We start from the raw sequence: 15,770 nt of genomic DNA on the forward strand, positions 1-15,770 counted from the left end.
GTGCTTGAAACCAACATTATTGAGCTAATAAACTTTTCTCTTTCATTAAGAGAAGTTTACCTAACTCATGAGAGATCAATAAGTACCATTATACTTCGTTTGGATTGCTTTATAATTCATAACTTTTTGTTATTTATTTCATTAATAAAATTTGTGTTTCACTAACTTACTATGCTTATTATCGTGTGTGTTTCAAATCATATTCTTAATTTTCATTCCATTTTGTATATGATAATTTAACTTATAACTACTTGTCCTTTATACATAAAAATGTGAATAACTTGATGTCATTTGACACTAATTGTGGTGTTCCCTTACAACCTAAAAGTTCCTTTGCCACTACTCTCTTCATGCACATGTAAAAATCCCACCTTGTTACCAAGAAAATTGTGATTTGAGACCAACCTCACAATATAACCCTAAATATTCAAAAACATATAATTTCTCTAATATATCTCCATTACAGTGAAATTGCTCACCCCGACAGGTCGGACTTTCCATCCTGACTCTCCTCGCCTCTGATTTATTGCCCATAAGCATAGCGAGAGTACAAATGGAACAGAAAATAGCTTGGCTCGTATCTTCATGGTTGCCTCAAGAACAACCGACACAAAAAACCAAAATGTTCAATGGCCAATATTGATGTTGACTTCGCGGATCTGAGTATTATAATGAAGAAACTGAATGACTAATCAAGTCCTTTTATTTGATCCTCAAATGTCAAACAGGTGCAATGCCATCGACCTGTATAAATGGATGACATGTTTGCACCCCAATAATTATAAAAATCTATGTTCTATCAATCTGTTGCGTATTCGATGGTTCACGCGGCCACTTCGTCCTACACAATCAATGATTCTTTCCTCTCTCGATGACAACATGTTATGGCAGCAATTTAATAGATGCTCCACGCGGGGTTCATCTCCTCCACACGAAAACAGTTATTTTCACTGAGAGTAGCGTTCACACGCTCTTCGTTGGTGACTCTTATCTTCTTCACAGATAAGATTAGCATGGCCCTTGCCCAAGGATGATACGTACAATTTCAGAAATGGTCTAAATTTTTTATCAGTTTTGGTGTTTGGAATAGATTTGCAAAGAATTTCATTTTTCTTGTTGTTTTTGCAAAGAATCCCATTTTTCTTGTTGTTTTGCAAAGACTCTAATTTTTTATCAGGTTTTTGGTGTTTTGGTGTTTGGAATAGATTTGCAAAGAATCCCATTTTTCTTGTTGTTTTGCAAAGACTCTCACTAACTGATGGATGGCTAACTTACTTACAAAGTAACTACATAACTATTAATTTTTCAGATTATTTCTATTTTTTTAGGTTCTCTCTGAACTGATCCATATGGGCTCTCATATCAAATAAGAAATTTGACTCTAATATCAAATAAGAAATTTTAGAAAACACACCGTGCATAAATTTCATTCAAGCTAAATTACAATCCACATAAATAGTGCTCATAAGATCCAACAGATTCCAAAGAAAGAGAATATTGTTGAGAAAATCAAAACTTCAACAACCAACAAACCAATCCTACCTATATACCATTATAAGCATTATTCAAAATCAAAATAAATCCAACTTACCACATGCTATTTACTCCATAAAAAATCAAAACAATTTCAAAAACAATATAATTTTATGACATTTATATCTAAAACATCTAATAAAATATTTAAAATACATATTAACCTAAAATTATTAAGAATTTTGAAAATTTTGAAACATGTTTTAAGCGATAATCACATCAAAATTTATGGTGATACCTTTCTATTAAATAAATATAATTCATCATCATAACAAAATAAATTTCAAAAACTAAATTAAAAAAAAAAAAAAAATTAAAAATAACCTACACGAATTTTAAAATTATTTCAAGTAACGGTGCAAGTAATTAATGAATCATTTTAGGTAACAATGAAGGTAACAACCAATCCACATGTAAATAAAAAAAAGTCCTTTTAAAGGGAAATTATTCTTTTATCTTCAAAGTACAACGTACAAATCGCACAGTGAGCCAAATAAAATGGACAAACAGCTCTTTCGGCTGATAAACATATTGAACAGTTAATATATTACCAGTGATGCATTTCAATGAACAAACAATTTTAAGAACCTTGCAATAATGCCATTTCTCATCTCCGTTCTCAAAGGAAGCTTCACATGAATTCTTATTGTTTCAGAGCCATAAATATTCTCAAAATTTACAATCAAACGTCTCAAAATTTACAATCAAACTTTAATATATACTACATTAAGACCACACAGTTTTCTCTTCCTTAGCAGGGCCTAGGCTTATCAGCTCCGTGCAGAAGAATTTCCTGAGTTGTGATACCACACACACGGGATCTGCTTCACCGATCACAGTTATCGTCTTCTCCTTCATATCCACGGCAATATACTCTACCCCTGTAATAAAATATCTTTCTACCATTTATCAGTATTCAAAACCAGTGACTAGTAACACATTAATTTTGGCGATAGTTTTACTTAATGAAGTTTACCTTCAACTCCTGCAATTGTCTTCATAGCTCTCCTCTTGCTTTTCACGTTTTCAATCCCCACCACCTTCACCACTATCTTCTGCAAATGAATCATTATCAGTATTGAGTTTCGTGTGAGTCGACATAAGGTTAGGAGAGCAGAGTATGAAAAGTATTAATATCAACAAAAATTTACACGATAAGTTCCATTCAAAATACATTATAAAATATTACATAAAGTACTGAAACCAAAAAGGTTGTTTGGAAATTCTTTCAAAAAAAAATCCCATAAACTACTTGACCCTAAAATGACTGGAGAGTATAATAAATCTACAGCGACACATATTTATAGAGGCTCTTAAAACAGTGGAGCCGAAAAGTTAGCGGCATACATTCATATTTGACGAGCAACAGAGACCTTGCAAAACAGTGTCTGTGATATATGAGGTAGAAGCAGAATATACATGATGTATGGAGACGCTTGTATTTATTGTTAAAGATAGGCCCCACAGTTACAGAGTGACCTACAATTAATAAATAATTGACGTGGTTGTTAGAGCCTGCGTTCTCGTCTGAGGAAACTGTGAAAACTCGTGCCAATTCGTTTTTGGGAAACTCTAATTTTTCGAAACTTTGAAAAAATCATATGACAATTTTTTTTTTTTTTTTTTAATGTTTTTGTTTTTAACACTGAAATTATTTATATAGGTTTTAGTAATTTGTATTATTATTAATTAAAATAAAATTTTAAATATATAAATAAATTCAATATTTTAAAATATGTTTCGAATATTCCAATGATACAGATTTTACCATGTAATTATATGATTTTAATATATTTTAGATATATGTTAAATAAAATTGACTTAAAAAATATGTCTTAAAAATTATGCCCATAAAAATCCAAAACATAAAAAAATTTAGAGTGCAAAAATCCTTGGATACCAAATTTTTTATTGGAGAAATTTGTGAAAAAACATTAGGGTTGCTTTGCATTCTATTTACCATTATTATTATCCAATATCTAATGTATGTAAACCATCTTAATTACAATAAAATCACAAAATATGTGCTCTAAGCCTTTCGTGCTTTTCTTCCCCTTTTCTTTTGGTATGTGTAATAAATTTTGTTTTAAAAATGGTAAAAATTATGAAAATAATAAATTTGAATTATTGAAAATTATTCCAAAATTTTAAATATAGTTTTAAATTCAAAAAAATATTTCAAATAACTAAAATCAATAATTCTAATAAAAATTATATTGTAAAATATAATCTCACAAAATTATATCATGTGTTTTTGTATGGCTTTCCCGTGTGATTAGATCATGTGTTTTTGTATGGCTTTCCCGCGTGGTTGGTTATGGTTTTTTAGCTTTAATTTAGAAAATGATATCTTTTATTCTTCATTTATATTGTGAATATTGAAATAAAATTATGGTGAATACTTAAATAAAATTTTAATTGTTTTAGAAAATGATTCAATTTTAATGCATCAATCTGAGCTTATTTTTCCTAAGTTTTTTTCTTGATTTTTTTTCTCGGTATTCATGATTTCGCAATTTCCCCTCTAATTTGATCTCTAAGTTATAACCTCCATCTTCTGTGAATGGTCCAATATTTCTTGCTAAAGTTTCCATAAGGAGGGTTCGTCTAGGCTTTTTTTCTTGATTTTTTTTTCTCGTTATTCATGATTTCACGATTTCCCCTCTAATTTGATCTCTAAATTAGACCCTCCATCTTCTCTGAATGGTCCAATATTGCTTGCTAATGCTACCACCCAGGTTCATATTATGACTAATGTCAGCTAGTTGTGCTTGTAAATTCACATATATCTTTTGAGTTGGATTATGAGGGTTATTGCGAATAGACTTATAATTGGCTACCGTTAGGATTCTACCACTTTTTACTTAAAGTGGTTCTTGAATTCCCTACAACTTCCCATAAAATACCCTAAAGAAGCCCAACTTTGATATGAATATTATTTGTAAAATGTTGTGGATATTCTACTAGAAACGTTTGTCACAACATATATGATAAAAATACTAAAATATATACTATGAAAGTCAATTCCTTTTAGATATCATATTCTTTATTTACTATTTTTTATGATTATATAAATTAGTTGAAGTGCGTGAAATATGGAATAGAAAGAAATATGCACACCATACATAATGGACACAAATTATTCCTTGGCAAACCCTCCGAGAGAAAACTAAACTAGAAGGTGAGTATCGTTTGTGCTCATTTCTTTAGTATGGAAATATGCAAGTACAGAGGAAGAGGTACTATCTATGGAGTTACTTGAGACTAGTGGCCTACAAGAGAACTTTAGGTGCATCTACTCTTCTCTCTAACTTCCCAGTCTCAAATGTTCTACTCAATTATGGACCAAAATACAATCCCATAGAATGGAAGTCCTTCTCCTCCTAGTGGCATAATATTTAACATAACAACATCGGGTAATAGTTGGCTCCATCAACCCTCAAATAGAGTGATGATTTTGGAACTTCTAGAGTCTTATTGAAATTCCACATAATGCGAGCCCCATGTGCATGACTAACATAGGTTGACACGACATCCATTTAAAAAATGATGACCAACACAATAATTCAACTTACCAATGGCATAACTTTTGCATACAAACTCTATTTAACATGATTCTTGCATTGTTGAAAAGACATTTCACTATAGAACAATGCTAACCAGTCTCATGTAAACAATAAAATTTTCATTACAAAAATATCATTTAAAACCTCAAAATCACTCCAAAAAATTTCAAATCATCTCAATAAAAATATCCTCACAAATTCCACATTGAAATAAATGAAAAACAATACAATGACCAATCCATTTGAATACATACATACTTATATATATACATATTAATCTCTTTCTTTCACATTTATACAAATACTAATACTTAAATTTAATATATTTCATATTCTTAGACACCTTTCAAATTCATAATAATTAAAAAATAAAAATTCCCTTCTCTTATATTAATTTGTTAACCAAAATGCCACAGAAAAAGATATCATTATAAACTCAGAAATGAAATACTAAAGCGCACCAAATCTTCTCACTCTATTAATAAAAAATTATCATTAAAAAATTACAAAAATACAGCTTATGCTTTAGTATTATAGTTTTTATTATATATATATATATATCTTAAAATTTAATATATATATTAAAATTTAATTTTTATATATTAAAATTTATAATACTAATACCAATAGGTTAAATAATGCCTTATACATTTTTATTTTGAAAATTTTCATATCACCAGTACGCTCTTAATGATTATTATAATTAATATATTTATTAACTCGTGTAGAATTTTAAATTTATGATATAAATATGTTTTAAATTTTTAAAGTTTACTTTGCTATTAATATATTATAAAATATTTTTTTAATAATTTTTATTTATTTATTTTTAATGTTTAAAGGAATTGATGATTGGTTGGTTTCGTATTGGTGATACATGGATCGATTTTGATCATTATCACTATAACCCCTAAATAAGCCATACCAAACACACATCATATATAAACAACTAAAAATTTGAACATAAAATCTTATAATCACATTTTATATTTTTATAAACTTACCAAATTATATATATATATATATATATATATATATAGTTTATTTGGTAAGCTTTTCAATGTTTAAAGGAATTGATGACTGGTTGGTTTCTTATTGGTGACACATGGATCGATTTTGATCACTATCACTATAACCCCTAAGTGAACCATGACAAACACACATTATATATAAGCTGTAACAGCCCAAAATAAATATCTAATTAACTTATTAACATTAAATTTAAATCATAGAGGCACTTACCTAACCAAATAAACATGTAATTAATTAACTAAATTCAAACTATGAATAGCGCTTACCTACGCTTGAAGTAGGCATACCGTAACAAGGTTTTGGGGACGACTCTCCACCCAACCATAGGCTCAATTGGGCAAGGATTTGCTACAACTCTCCACCCCCGAGCCCTCAATCAACGTACTACTGCCAGTGACTCCTAAGTCTTAGAACACCATTCTCCCAAGAGAATGAAAGATAGAATCTTGGAATGATGGAATGCAGGAATGCCTCTCATCTTCCTCACCATCTATTAAATAGAACAACATTGGAAGGGGAACCATATGCACACACTCCATGTGTCTACATGCAACTTTCTTTTGATTTTTAGCTTTCTTGTTTTATTTCCTTCTTTTTGATAGTTTTCTTGTTTTATTTCTATTTATTCTTATTTAGAGTTTTAGTATGGTTATTACTATTTTTATTTTTATTATTTTTATTTATTTTCTTGTATATATTTTTAATATCATTTATTATTTAACATTTATGATTTATTATCTTTATTATTTTTATTATTTATTATTAAGTGATTTATTTATTATTATTAATTATTATTTTTGCATTATTTATTATTTTATTATTTATTATTTATTATTATATTATTATTTATTATTAAGGGGAGGGATATTACATACTCTCCCACTTTAAGAAACTTCGTCCCGAAGTTAAGTTGAATTATTTTTATTATTTATTATTTATTATTATTTTATTTACTTCATGTTGCCAACACCCTCTGCTGAACTAGTATAACCAGTAGGCATCGAAAGTCCCCAACACCCCGGAAATCTGAAGGAATCTCTGTCCTTTTTCCCACTTTCGGCACTAGGTTAAGCCTGACCCGGTCTGTATCCTAGTCCAAGGCTGGCCCCAAGGCTCGCGCCTGACTCAGACCTCATCTGCCCCAAGGCAGGCATCCGGTCCGGTACTCAATGACCCCGGGCATCTCGCAAGGCTGGCCCACTCCCTGCACAACTACTTAAGGTGCACAGCCCCAGGCATCGAAGTCCTTGACATCCCTTCTAGACTTCGGAATCCCTATCCAATAATAGGCACCTAGCCTAGAACATCACGCACTTGGCCTCCTCAAGATGGTCCCATAGCTCTTCAAGAGCTATCCATCAAGAGCTATACACAAGACAAAGGAACCACTGGCATATGTAGTGTTGATTGAGTTTTGTCCCCAGCCCATATGGTGTTACTTATTCTCCCTCGTGCGTATGGGCTCGCACGAGATCATCAAATAAACCAACCCTCTCGGCCCATTTGTGGAGTCCTGTGAATCATCACATCTCAACATGCATCCAATGCATTAACCATACCATCATAGTATCATAGGAAATAATCCACATGCCAACTCTTGCATGTCATCATGAGAACGTTCATCTTTGTTAATCGTAACATTATAAATAATAAGGAACTGCAAGCTCATGCATGTCATAAATTTGTATGGAACTATCGCATGCTTCAGTTATACCATCCACATAAGTATATCAAGACATATCATGAGTTCACATAAATGAACCACATGTCAATAATCCTCATATTATAACATCATAATTCCTATGCCACGTTATGCATATCATATCCATCATGAGTATTGAACATTAAATACCTATCATCATGTAGTAAATGAAAATGTCAATATACCTTGACATAACGTCATAATACCTATGCATATCACTATAATGAAACATTGTCAATATGTTTTCATCAAGTTGTCAATTACTTTTCAATAATCATTTCAATTTCTTTCTACTAGGTAGTTGATCATTTACACCAACGGTATATCATTAAATTTCACATGAGCCTCATCATCTTGAGTCTTAATCTCTCGTCATATATTCTTCCTTCCCCAAGGAAATTCTGGTGAATTTCATTGTTTAAGATATTACTAGTGATACCATCATTATTTAAATCATCTATCTCAAAATTAAAATCCCTTGATTTTACATCCATTTACCCTTTGGCTTATTGATTCCAATATCGCTATATGCAATTGCATATAAACACTATTTCATCATGATTTAATCTTTATATCATGAGGATTTGTTGATCCATGTTGACTTATTTAACAATTAGCACTTCATCCACCAAAAATATTTTCTTATCTCGTCGAGTTCGTAAAGTTCGTATCTCAATACCACTTGATTTCTTTATCATAAATTCAGTTTCCTCAAGTTGGGCAAAAGACTCTTTCTTATTAAATAGTATCATTATTTTAGATTTTGAAACAATTGGAAACACTACTACCATCTTTATCCATGGGAAACTTAAATGTGAGGTGTTATGTGGAAACCACCCGTTTTAATGTTATGGGAAGTCTTACTTGTAAAATAATGAGTCAAGTACAATCTCTATTAATTGACTTTTACTTCTTTTGTCACTATGTACACAATCCTTCTCAAGGTATCCGTATAAAATTTCTAGCAACATTCCTTCCTATATCTTCCTCGTTTATTATCATTTGGTCATCATGCAACTTCACCTTCACATTTTTTTTTAAAATATGTAGATCATCATTATGACCATTACCTTTCATGTTTCTAGCTCTACTCATCAATACCTTTAAAAGAACTTTCTTCTTGATAGAACATCCCTTCATTTCCTCCTACCCGATATTCATAGATATGTTTTTCTTTTTCTCCTTGTCTTGATTTCTTACTATTCCATGTCTACTGGCTAAAAATGGAATTGACTTAACTTGTGGTTTCTTCTCCTTCTCTCCTATAGTATTGATATCCTTTGGAAATGTTGTTACTATTTCCAACTTGGGTAATACATAAAATCTCCTGATCATACATCTTGTTATCCATAATTCATTCATATAGTTAGTCACCTATGAAATATTTACAATGTGGCTCTCCCATTGTTATAGATGTTGTTATGCACACAACTTATCTTCTCCAATCATTCTATTTATCATACCTTACAGGTTCCTTAAAATAACCTTCATTATTACCCTGATTTTTCAACTTCATTAGTTGATTGCCAATACTTTCTTCTTTATGTGCATCATCCTTAGATAGACCTTATAGTGATACCTTTAGAGTACCAAGTCATGATTATACCAAACTCTTCCATTATGTTTTAAAATAGGTTGTTTCTTCTTATTGATTTCTTACCCCTGTTGTGATACTTCTTCTATACTACCTTAAACATCTGATCCAAGTTTCTCCTTTCCATTTCTCTTTAGACATCTTTATCCACTATATGCAATTAAACTTGAATCATGAAACCTCATGTAACATTATACTCAACATCTAAACTGAAATCCAAGTCTGTACAACTTGCCATTGAGAATATAATAATACATGAGCAGATACATGTAATCTGAATGGCAATGGCAGTGCAAAATTAAATTTATTAGAAGATCTCAACATTCAAGGAATGTTATCTCTGTATTTTTAGATCAGATTGAACAATAAAATAATGAACATATGCTAGTGAACAATGATCATCTAAAGTTAATAAGATATTAGAGTTTATCCATTGTGAATTGGAACAAATTTCACTATTTTAGAGCACTTTAATTGGTGACAAATTTCAACTTCAATTTTCCAAATACTTCAAGTGCTATGTAAACTGTGTTGTAAAATGAAACATGCCAGCATACCATATCAATAGTGCAATGATAGCCAAACACTGTAATCAGTCACTTAATATCAGGATTCATCACTGAAGAAGCATAAAATAAGAGCCAAAATATTTAGATTATTGTTGTGATAATTATGCAGTGAATTTTTAACCAGATATGTATTAACCATGCCAAATTTATTCAACAAAGTTTTGAAGATTCTTAATTCATCTCAATCTACTATTTTGTATATTTTTCCCCTACTGCATGACATGCAATCAGACCATTGCCAAATTTGAAACTGTGTGATTGATCATGCAAATTATCAATAATCACTAGTTTTGTAGTATTAAAACTTAGAGAATTGTCTCAACATAAAATCAAAATTCCAATGAATAAAGCTTAAGAATATTAGTGGCAGTATTGTTTTAAGAAGGTACTTGAATTCTGAAAGAAAATTCACCATGACTTTTGAAATGATATGTCACACCAATATTAAGTCTACAGATTCATGACCTTATGTGCTAGGATAAATTGAAATTATGTGTTGTAGAGTGAAATATTGTGAGTATCTGTTTAAGAAATCATAACTTATGTTAGAAGAATTAAATGGACTGCTTTTAACAAAATAAATCATTTAAAAAAATGTACTGAATGTATCTGGAGATTCTTATGGCTATTAAATGATTACTCTAAGGAAATTTAAGAAACCAAATAACCAAAGAAATATTCCACACCATAATAAGAAGAGACACTGCCACCCGACCCAGAACCGGATCGGATGACTGGGAAGGTTATTCCTCCCCAACACCAAAATAAAATAATTTTATTAATTATATGGCCTGCCTGCAAGTGCACCCGCAAAGGCAACACCATATCAAATCCCTTAAATTACAATACATTTAGCCATAATAATTTTCCGGATAAGACAGAAAATTGCTTGCATAAGACATAAGATTGTTAGCTTGCGGCCATGGCTATCCGTGTTCTTGCAAATTCCATTGTACCTTTTGACAACAATGGCAAGAATTCTGCACACACTAGATCAATAGTACCATTTCCTCATCCAAGGTAGGTAATTGTTCCTTCAACAAATTATTTAGAACTGGTATTTGCTTATACTCGTTTATCCAAGTATTCAAACTACTAGTACCAGAAGAAGAAATTGTACAACAAAATATATATATATTGCACGGGCTGTAGTATTGAGGGGCAGAGATGGCAACAGAATTAGTCAAGATCAGATTGTTTCCAGAGGGCAGAAAGTGACTAGAGGTCAATGAAACACAATGGTTAATATATATATGAAATTACATATATGATTAATAAAAATAAAAAAAAACTTCTACATGGTGAGAATTTCACGTTGTGGCCATGGAGATCTGGGCTTGAATCCTTGCAGCCACAATTTGACTTATAATCTAATAACATAACTAATTTTAAAATTACTACACTATATTGATTAACAATTTGTATTTACATATACCAAATATTTTCACCTATTATTATATTTCAATACATTTCTCACAATATTTTTATTTATTCTATTAATAAAATATTTATAGTCCATCCAAAAAATTAGCAAGCAGATCTCTCCGTAGAAGCCTTTGCGAGCTCTAACAGGCTGATCCTTGACTTCCAAATATCTATGTCGGAGGAGTCACTACCATGGAATTCCACAACTTGTCTTATATATATAGACCCTTGCACAAGATTGCCACAGAATTTGTTTGCATTATTTGGACCTGAACTCCTTATGACTCGAAAGAGAGGGCAAGGCTGGCTAAGAGTCAAGACAGGATGGAAGTATACTCATATTATGGGAATTGATATAAAAAGAACAGGGATAGAACAGCCCCAAACAAGGAACTACAATCAGAAAATTTAGCTGAACTACAATCATATCCATAATCTTGTTTCTGTTATCAGACCCCATGTTGTAGTTTTAAGTAAATGCACATGTCTCTATCAGTTTAGCATATTAGGAAATAAGAACTCTTGGCATGCTTCTATTAACCATCTCCCATAAAATAGCGATAACCCAACAACAAAAGAAGTTTTTTTTTCATAATTTTAATGAGCTATATAAAGAATGTTCAGAATTTTTGCAACAAAATTGATCATCATAGAGCTTAACTTGTAATCCTTACAGTCCTGCATACTAAAAGCCCTAGTTAAGCAATGTCATACTCTTTTCATGTCTACAATAAGACTGCACTACAGTTACAACTTGCGTTAGATAGAGAGATGATAATAATGTCTGTATGCTCATTATGACGTATAGGTAAAGAGTAGAACATGACATATGCATGCCTAAAAGAGTATTAAGATATAACTCTCCTGAGAAATCTATTTGGATGACATGAGGGGAAAGTTGTTGATTTCTGTTTCTCCCGACAATGTGATCATAATGAAATGATAGGACATTATTACTGAATTTCAGTCTACGGAAGATTTATGTATAGAGCTTATACCATATTTTTACTTTTTAAAAGTTTTTTCACATTTGAATCAATGATAAAACCACTATAGAGCATATGGTGGGGCATCAAGACGTTTTTATTTCATTTGCATGTAATTTCTAGGTTCAAACAATACCACCCCTGCTTTCCTGGGCGTTAAACCCATATAGATGTGCCCAACATCCTAGTTCAAAAATCGGTTAGACTAGTCTGTAGATATTAGACCTAAGACAATCAATATTCGCCTGGCTCAGCAGCCACTGATGAACAGCCTGCAACTAATGGTGAATAAAACTTACAATCTGCTTGGCTGTCATGAAATCTCGGGTAAAGCCAGAAAGATCACCCCAATTGATGAAAGATATCTAGTTACATTCCTGACGTTACTGGTTCATCAAATCATATGAAACCTTCAACAAAAAGAATTTGGGTGTCTTGCAGCAGGCACCAAAGAATTATTAAATTAGAGAGACTGCGGGCGATTAGTTCAACCTTGGACTTCTCTTCACGAGAACATTCACAAGAAATTCGAAGCAAACCCAAACCAACAACAGTTACTGACACATTGGTACCTATACAATACCTGATCACATCGTACTTGTAAAAATTATATTTATATATAAATATATAATACCAAATTACAAATACTTCTCAGAAAAAGAATGTAATTTTAAATGTGCTCACACGCACATGTTATATATAATGTATATTTCGTTATATATAATGTATATTTTGTATAATGAATAAAGAATCTATGCTTCAAAATATTCTAATCCCATGAAAATACATCGAAGGAAACCTTCGGAATAAGATTCACCAAAAATAATAATTAAAAACTATAATTCAGATAATAATAATAAGTTATATGACAGCTTTCGTATTCCTAACTTTCAATTTGATAAAACCGTATATGTATATGCAACTAAGGGTTGGCCTTTAAACCAGATTTTTAAAAACACATATCTACATTAACTCGAAACCAAAATCATTCAAAAGAGAATATATAAGAAATTATTCTAAAAACAGAATAAAAGAAGACTTATTGTAAATTTGAAGGTTTGCAACACTGAACAACCCAACTAATTTAGCACGCGCATAGGGCATATCCTTCACTTTTATCAGGCCAACCAAGATATGCAACCTGGAGCATTTAAAGAAGAAAAAAAACACAAGACAATTCAATCGATGCAGACATAGAAACAACATTAACCCAAGCCCTCAAGAGAAAAAAAACCAAATCTAAATGAAAATCATTGATCAAAACTAACGGAATAAGCATAAGTCAGGATGCTCTTCCTATGGAGGTGCTGGTAGAACTTTTCTCCCCTATTTTCTGGTTTTCAATTTCATTTTTGACATTGAAAACCCCAAATGATGAAAACATTGCAGTAAATGAAATGAATAAAGGACAATCAAAATACTAGAAAGCAACAGAAATGTCACCACGCAATAATAGTATATCACGAAAGAATGATGCAATAGAACTGCAAACAAACAATTTACAGGAAACAAACAATGGCAGAAAAACTGCAAAATTAAGAGTTCAAATCATTTTACCTTTCTATGTTTACTTAACAAAAATTTAAAAGAGATATTTCATTTTTCAATTTCAAAAATTCTCTCTGATAAATTGATAATATCAAGAAAATAATCAATTAATTAGAAGTGTGCCCTACTTAAAGGAAAATATCGGAGAATATGATTGAAGCGTACCCTGACATGCAAAATGAAACGCACGACACAGCTTGAAAACCCTGAAATAAAAATTACGTGTACAACGAGGGTTTGTAGACCAAAAAGGGACATGCGGCCTCCCTGAAGTAACGATCCTGTAACTTTCAAAACAAGTAGAGTTAAAAAATCCCATTTTTTTTTTAAATGCCCATAGGTCCTAAGGGTTGAACTTGGCTCTGATACCACATGTAACAGCCCAAAATAAATATCTAATTAACTTATTAACATTAAATTTAAATCATAGAGGCACTTACCTAACCAAATAAACATGTAATTAATTAACTAAATTCAAACTATGAATAGTGCTTACCTGCGCTTGAAGTAGGCATACCATAACAAGGTTTTGGGGACGACTCTCCACCCAACCATAGGCTCAATTGGGCAAGGATTTGCTACAACTCGCCACCCCCGAGCCCTCAATCAACGTACTACTGCCAGTGACTCCTAAGTCTTAGAACACCATTCTCCCAAGAGAATGAAAGATAGAATCTTGGAATGATGGAATGCAGGAATGCCTCTCATCTTCCTCACCATCTATTAAATAGAACAACATTGGAAGGGGAACCACATGCACACACTCCATGTGTCTACATGCAACTTTCTTTTGATTTTTAGCTTTCTTGTTTTATTTCCTTCTTTTTGATAGTTTTCTTGTTTTATTTCTATTTATTCTTATTTAGAGTTTTAGTATGGTTATTACTATTTTTATTTTTATTATTTTTATTTATTTTCTTGTATATATTTTTAATATCATTTATTATTTAACATTTATGATTTATTATTTTTATTATTTATTATTAAGTGATTTATTTATTATTATTAGTTATTATTTTTGAATTATTTATTATTTATTATTTATTATTATATTACTATTTATTATTTTTATTATTTACTATTTATTATTAAGGGAAGGGATATTACATAAGCAACTAAAAATTTGAACATAAAATCTTATAATTACACTTACTTTATATTTTTATAAACTTACCAAATAAACTTTATATATATAATTTTAATTCCCTTTGCTTCTATTCCCTAAATATATTAACATAAGAATGAACAATTCATCACATTATTTCCCTGAAAAGGTAAATCTATCTATATTCTTATCTAATACTCTTGTTGATAATTAGGATAAAAAAAGGTAAAAAGGAAGTTCTCAAATGTTGACGTTGAAGGTTATATCCATTACACGAAATATATGAGTGTCTTAGCATTAACTGATACTAATATAGAAGCAACAATGAAGTTATGAAATGATAAGTACATAGTTTATATAGATTATGTAATGGGTTTGTGAATGATACGGGCGATAAAGAGATAATAGGGGTATAAGAGTTATGATCAAATCAAGGTAAGTTTTATGTAAAATTATATGTGTTTGTTAACATGTAACTTTTAACATAGCCCCAAGGGTTAGGTCACTTGATTGCGTTCTCATATTTAAAGCAATTGGCTAATGGGAGGTCATGTGGTCAATTTGCCTCAATGCTCTTGAGTTTAGCTCTGCTAATCAATTGGAGAGAAGTGATCCCTTCGTGTGGATCTACCTGAATAGTTTCCATGGATGTAGTGGCCATTGATCTCTAGTTTCTATGAACCACAATGATTTGGATTTATGAAGGAACA

General features: G+C 31.0%; 1 non-coding gene across 1 annotated transcript; it reads left to right on the top strand.

Annotated features, from left to right (window-relative positions):
- Positions 1-963: 963 nt before the first annotated feature.
- Positions 964-1,066, top strand: LOC149211226 (U6 spliceosomal RNA). Its single transcript, XR_016253197.1, has one exon. It is a non-coding gene; the product is annotated as a U6 spliceosomal RNA (small nuclear RNA).
- The last annotated feature ends 14,704 nt before the right edge of the window (positions 1,067-15,770 follow it).

This window comes from Pinus tabuliformis, chromosome 1_2 (assembly GCF_031772625.1).
Source record: "Pinus tabuliformis cultivar Carrire ecotype Pingquan chromosome 1_2, CPIR1, whole genome shotgun sequence".
Taxonomy (NCBI): Eukaryota; Viridiplantae; Streptophyta; class Pinopsida; order Pinales; family Pinaceae; genus Pinus; species Pinus tabuliformis.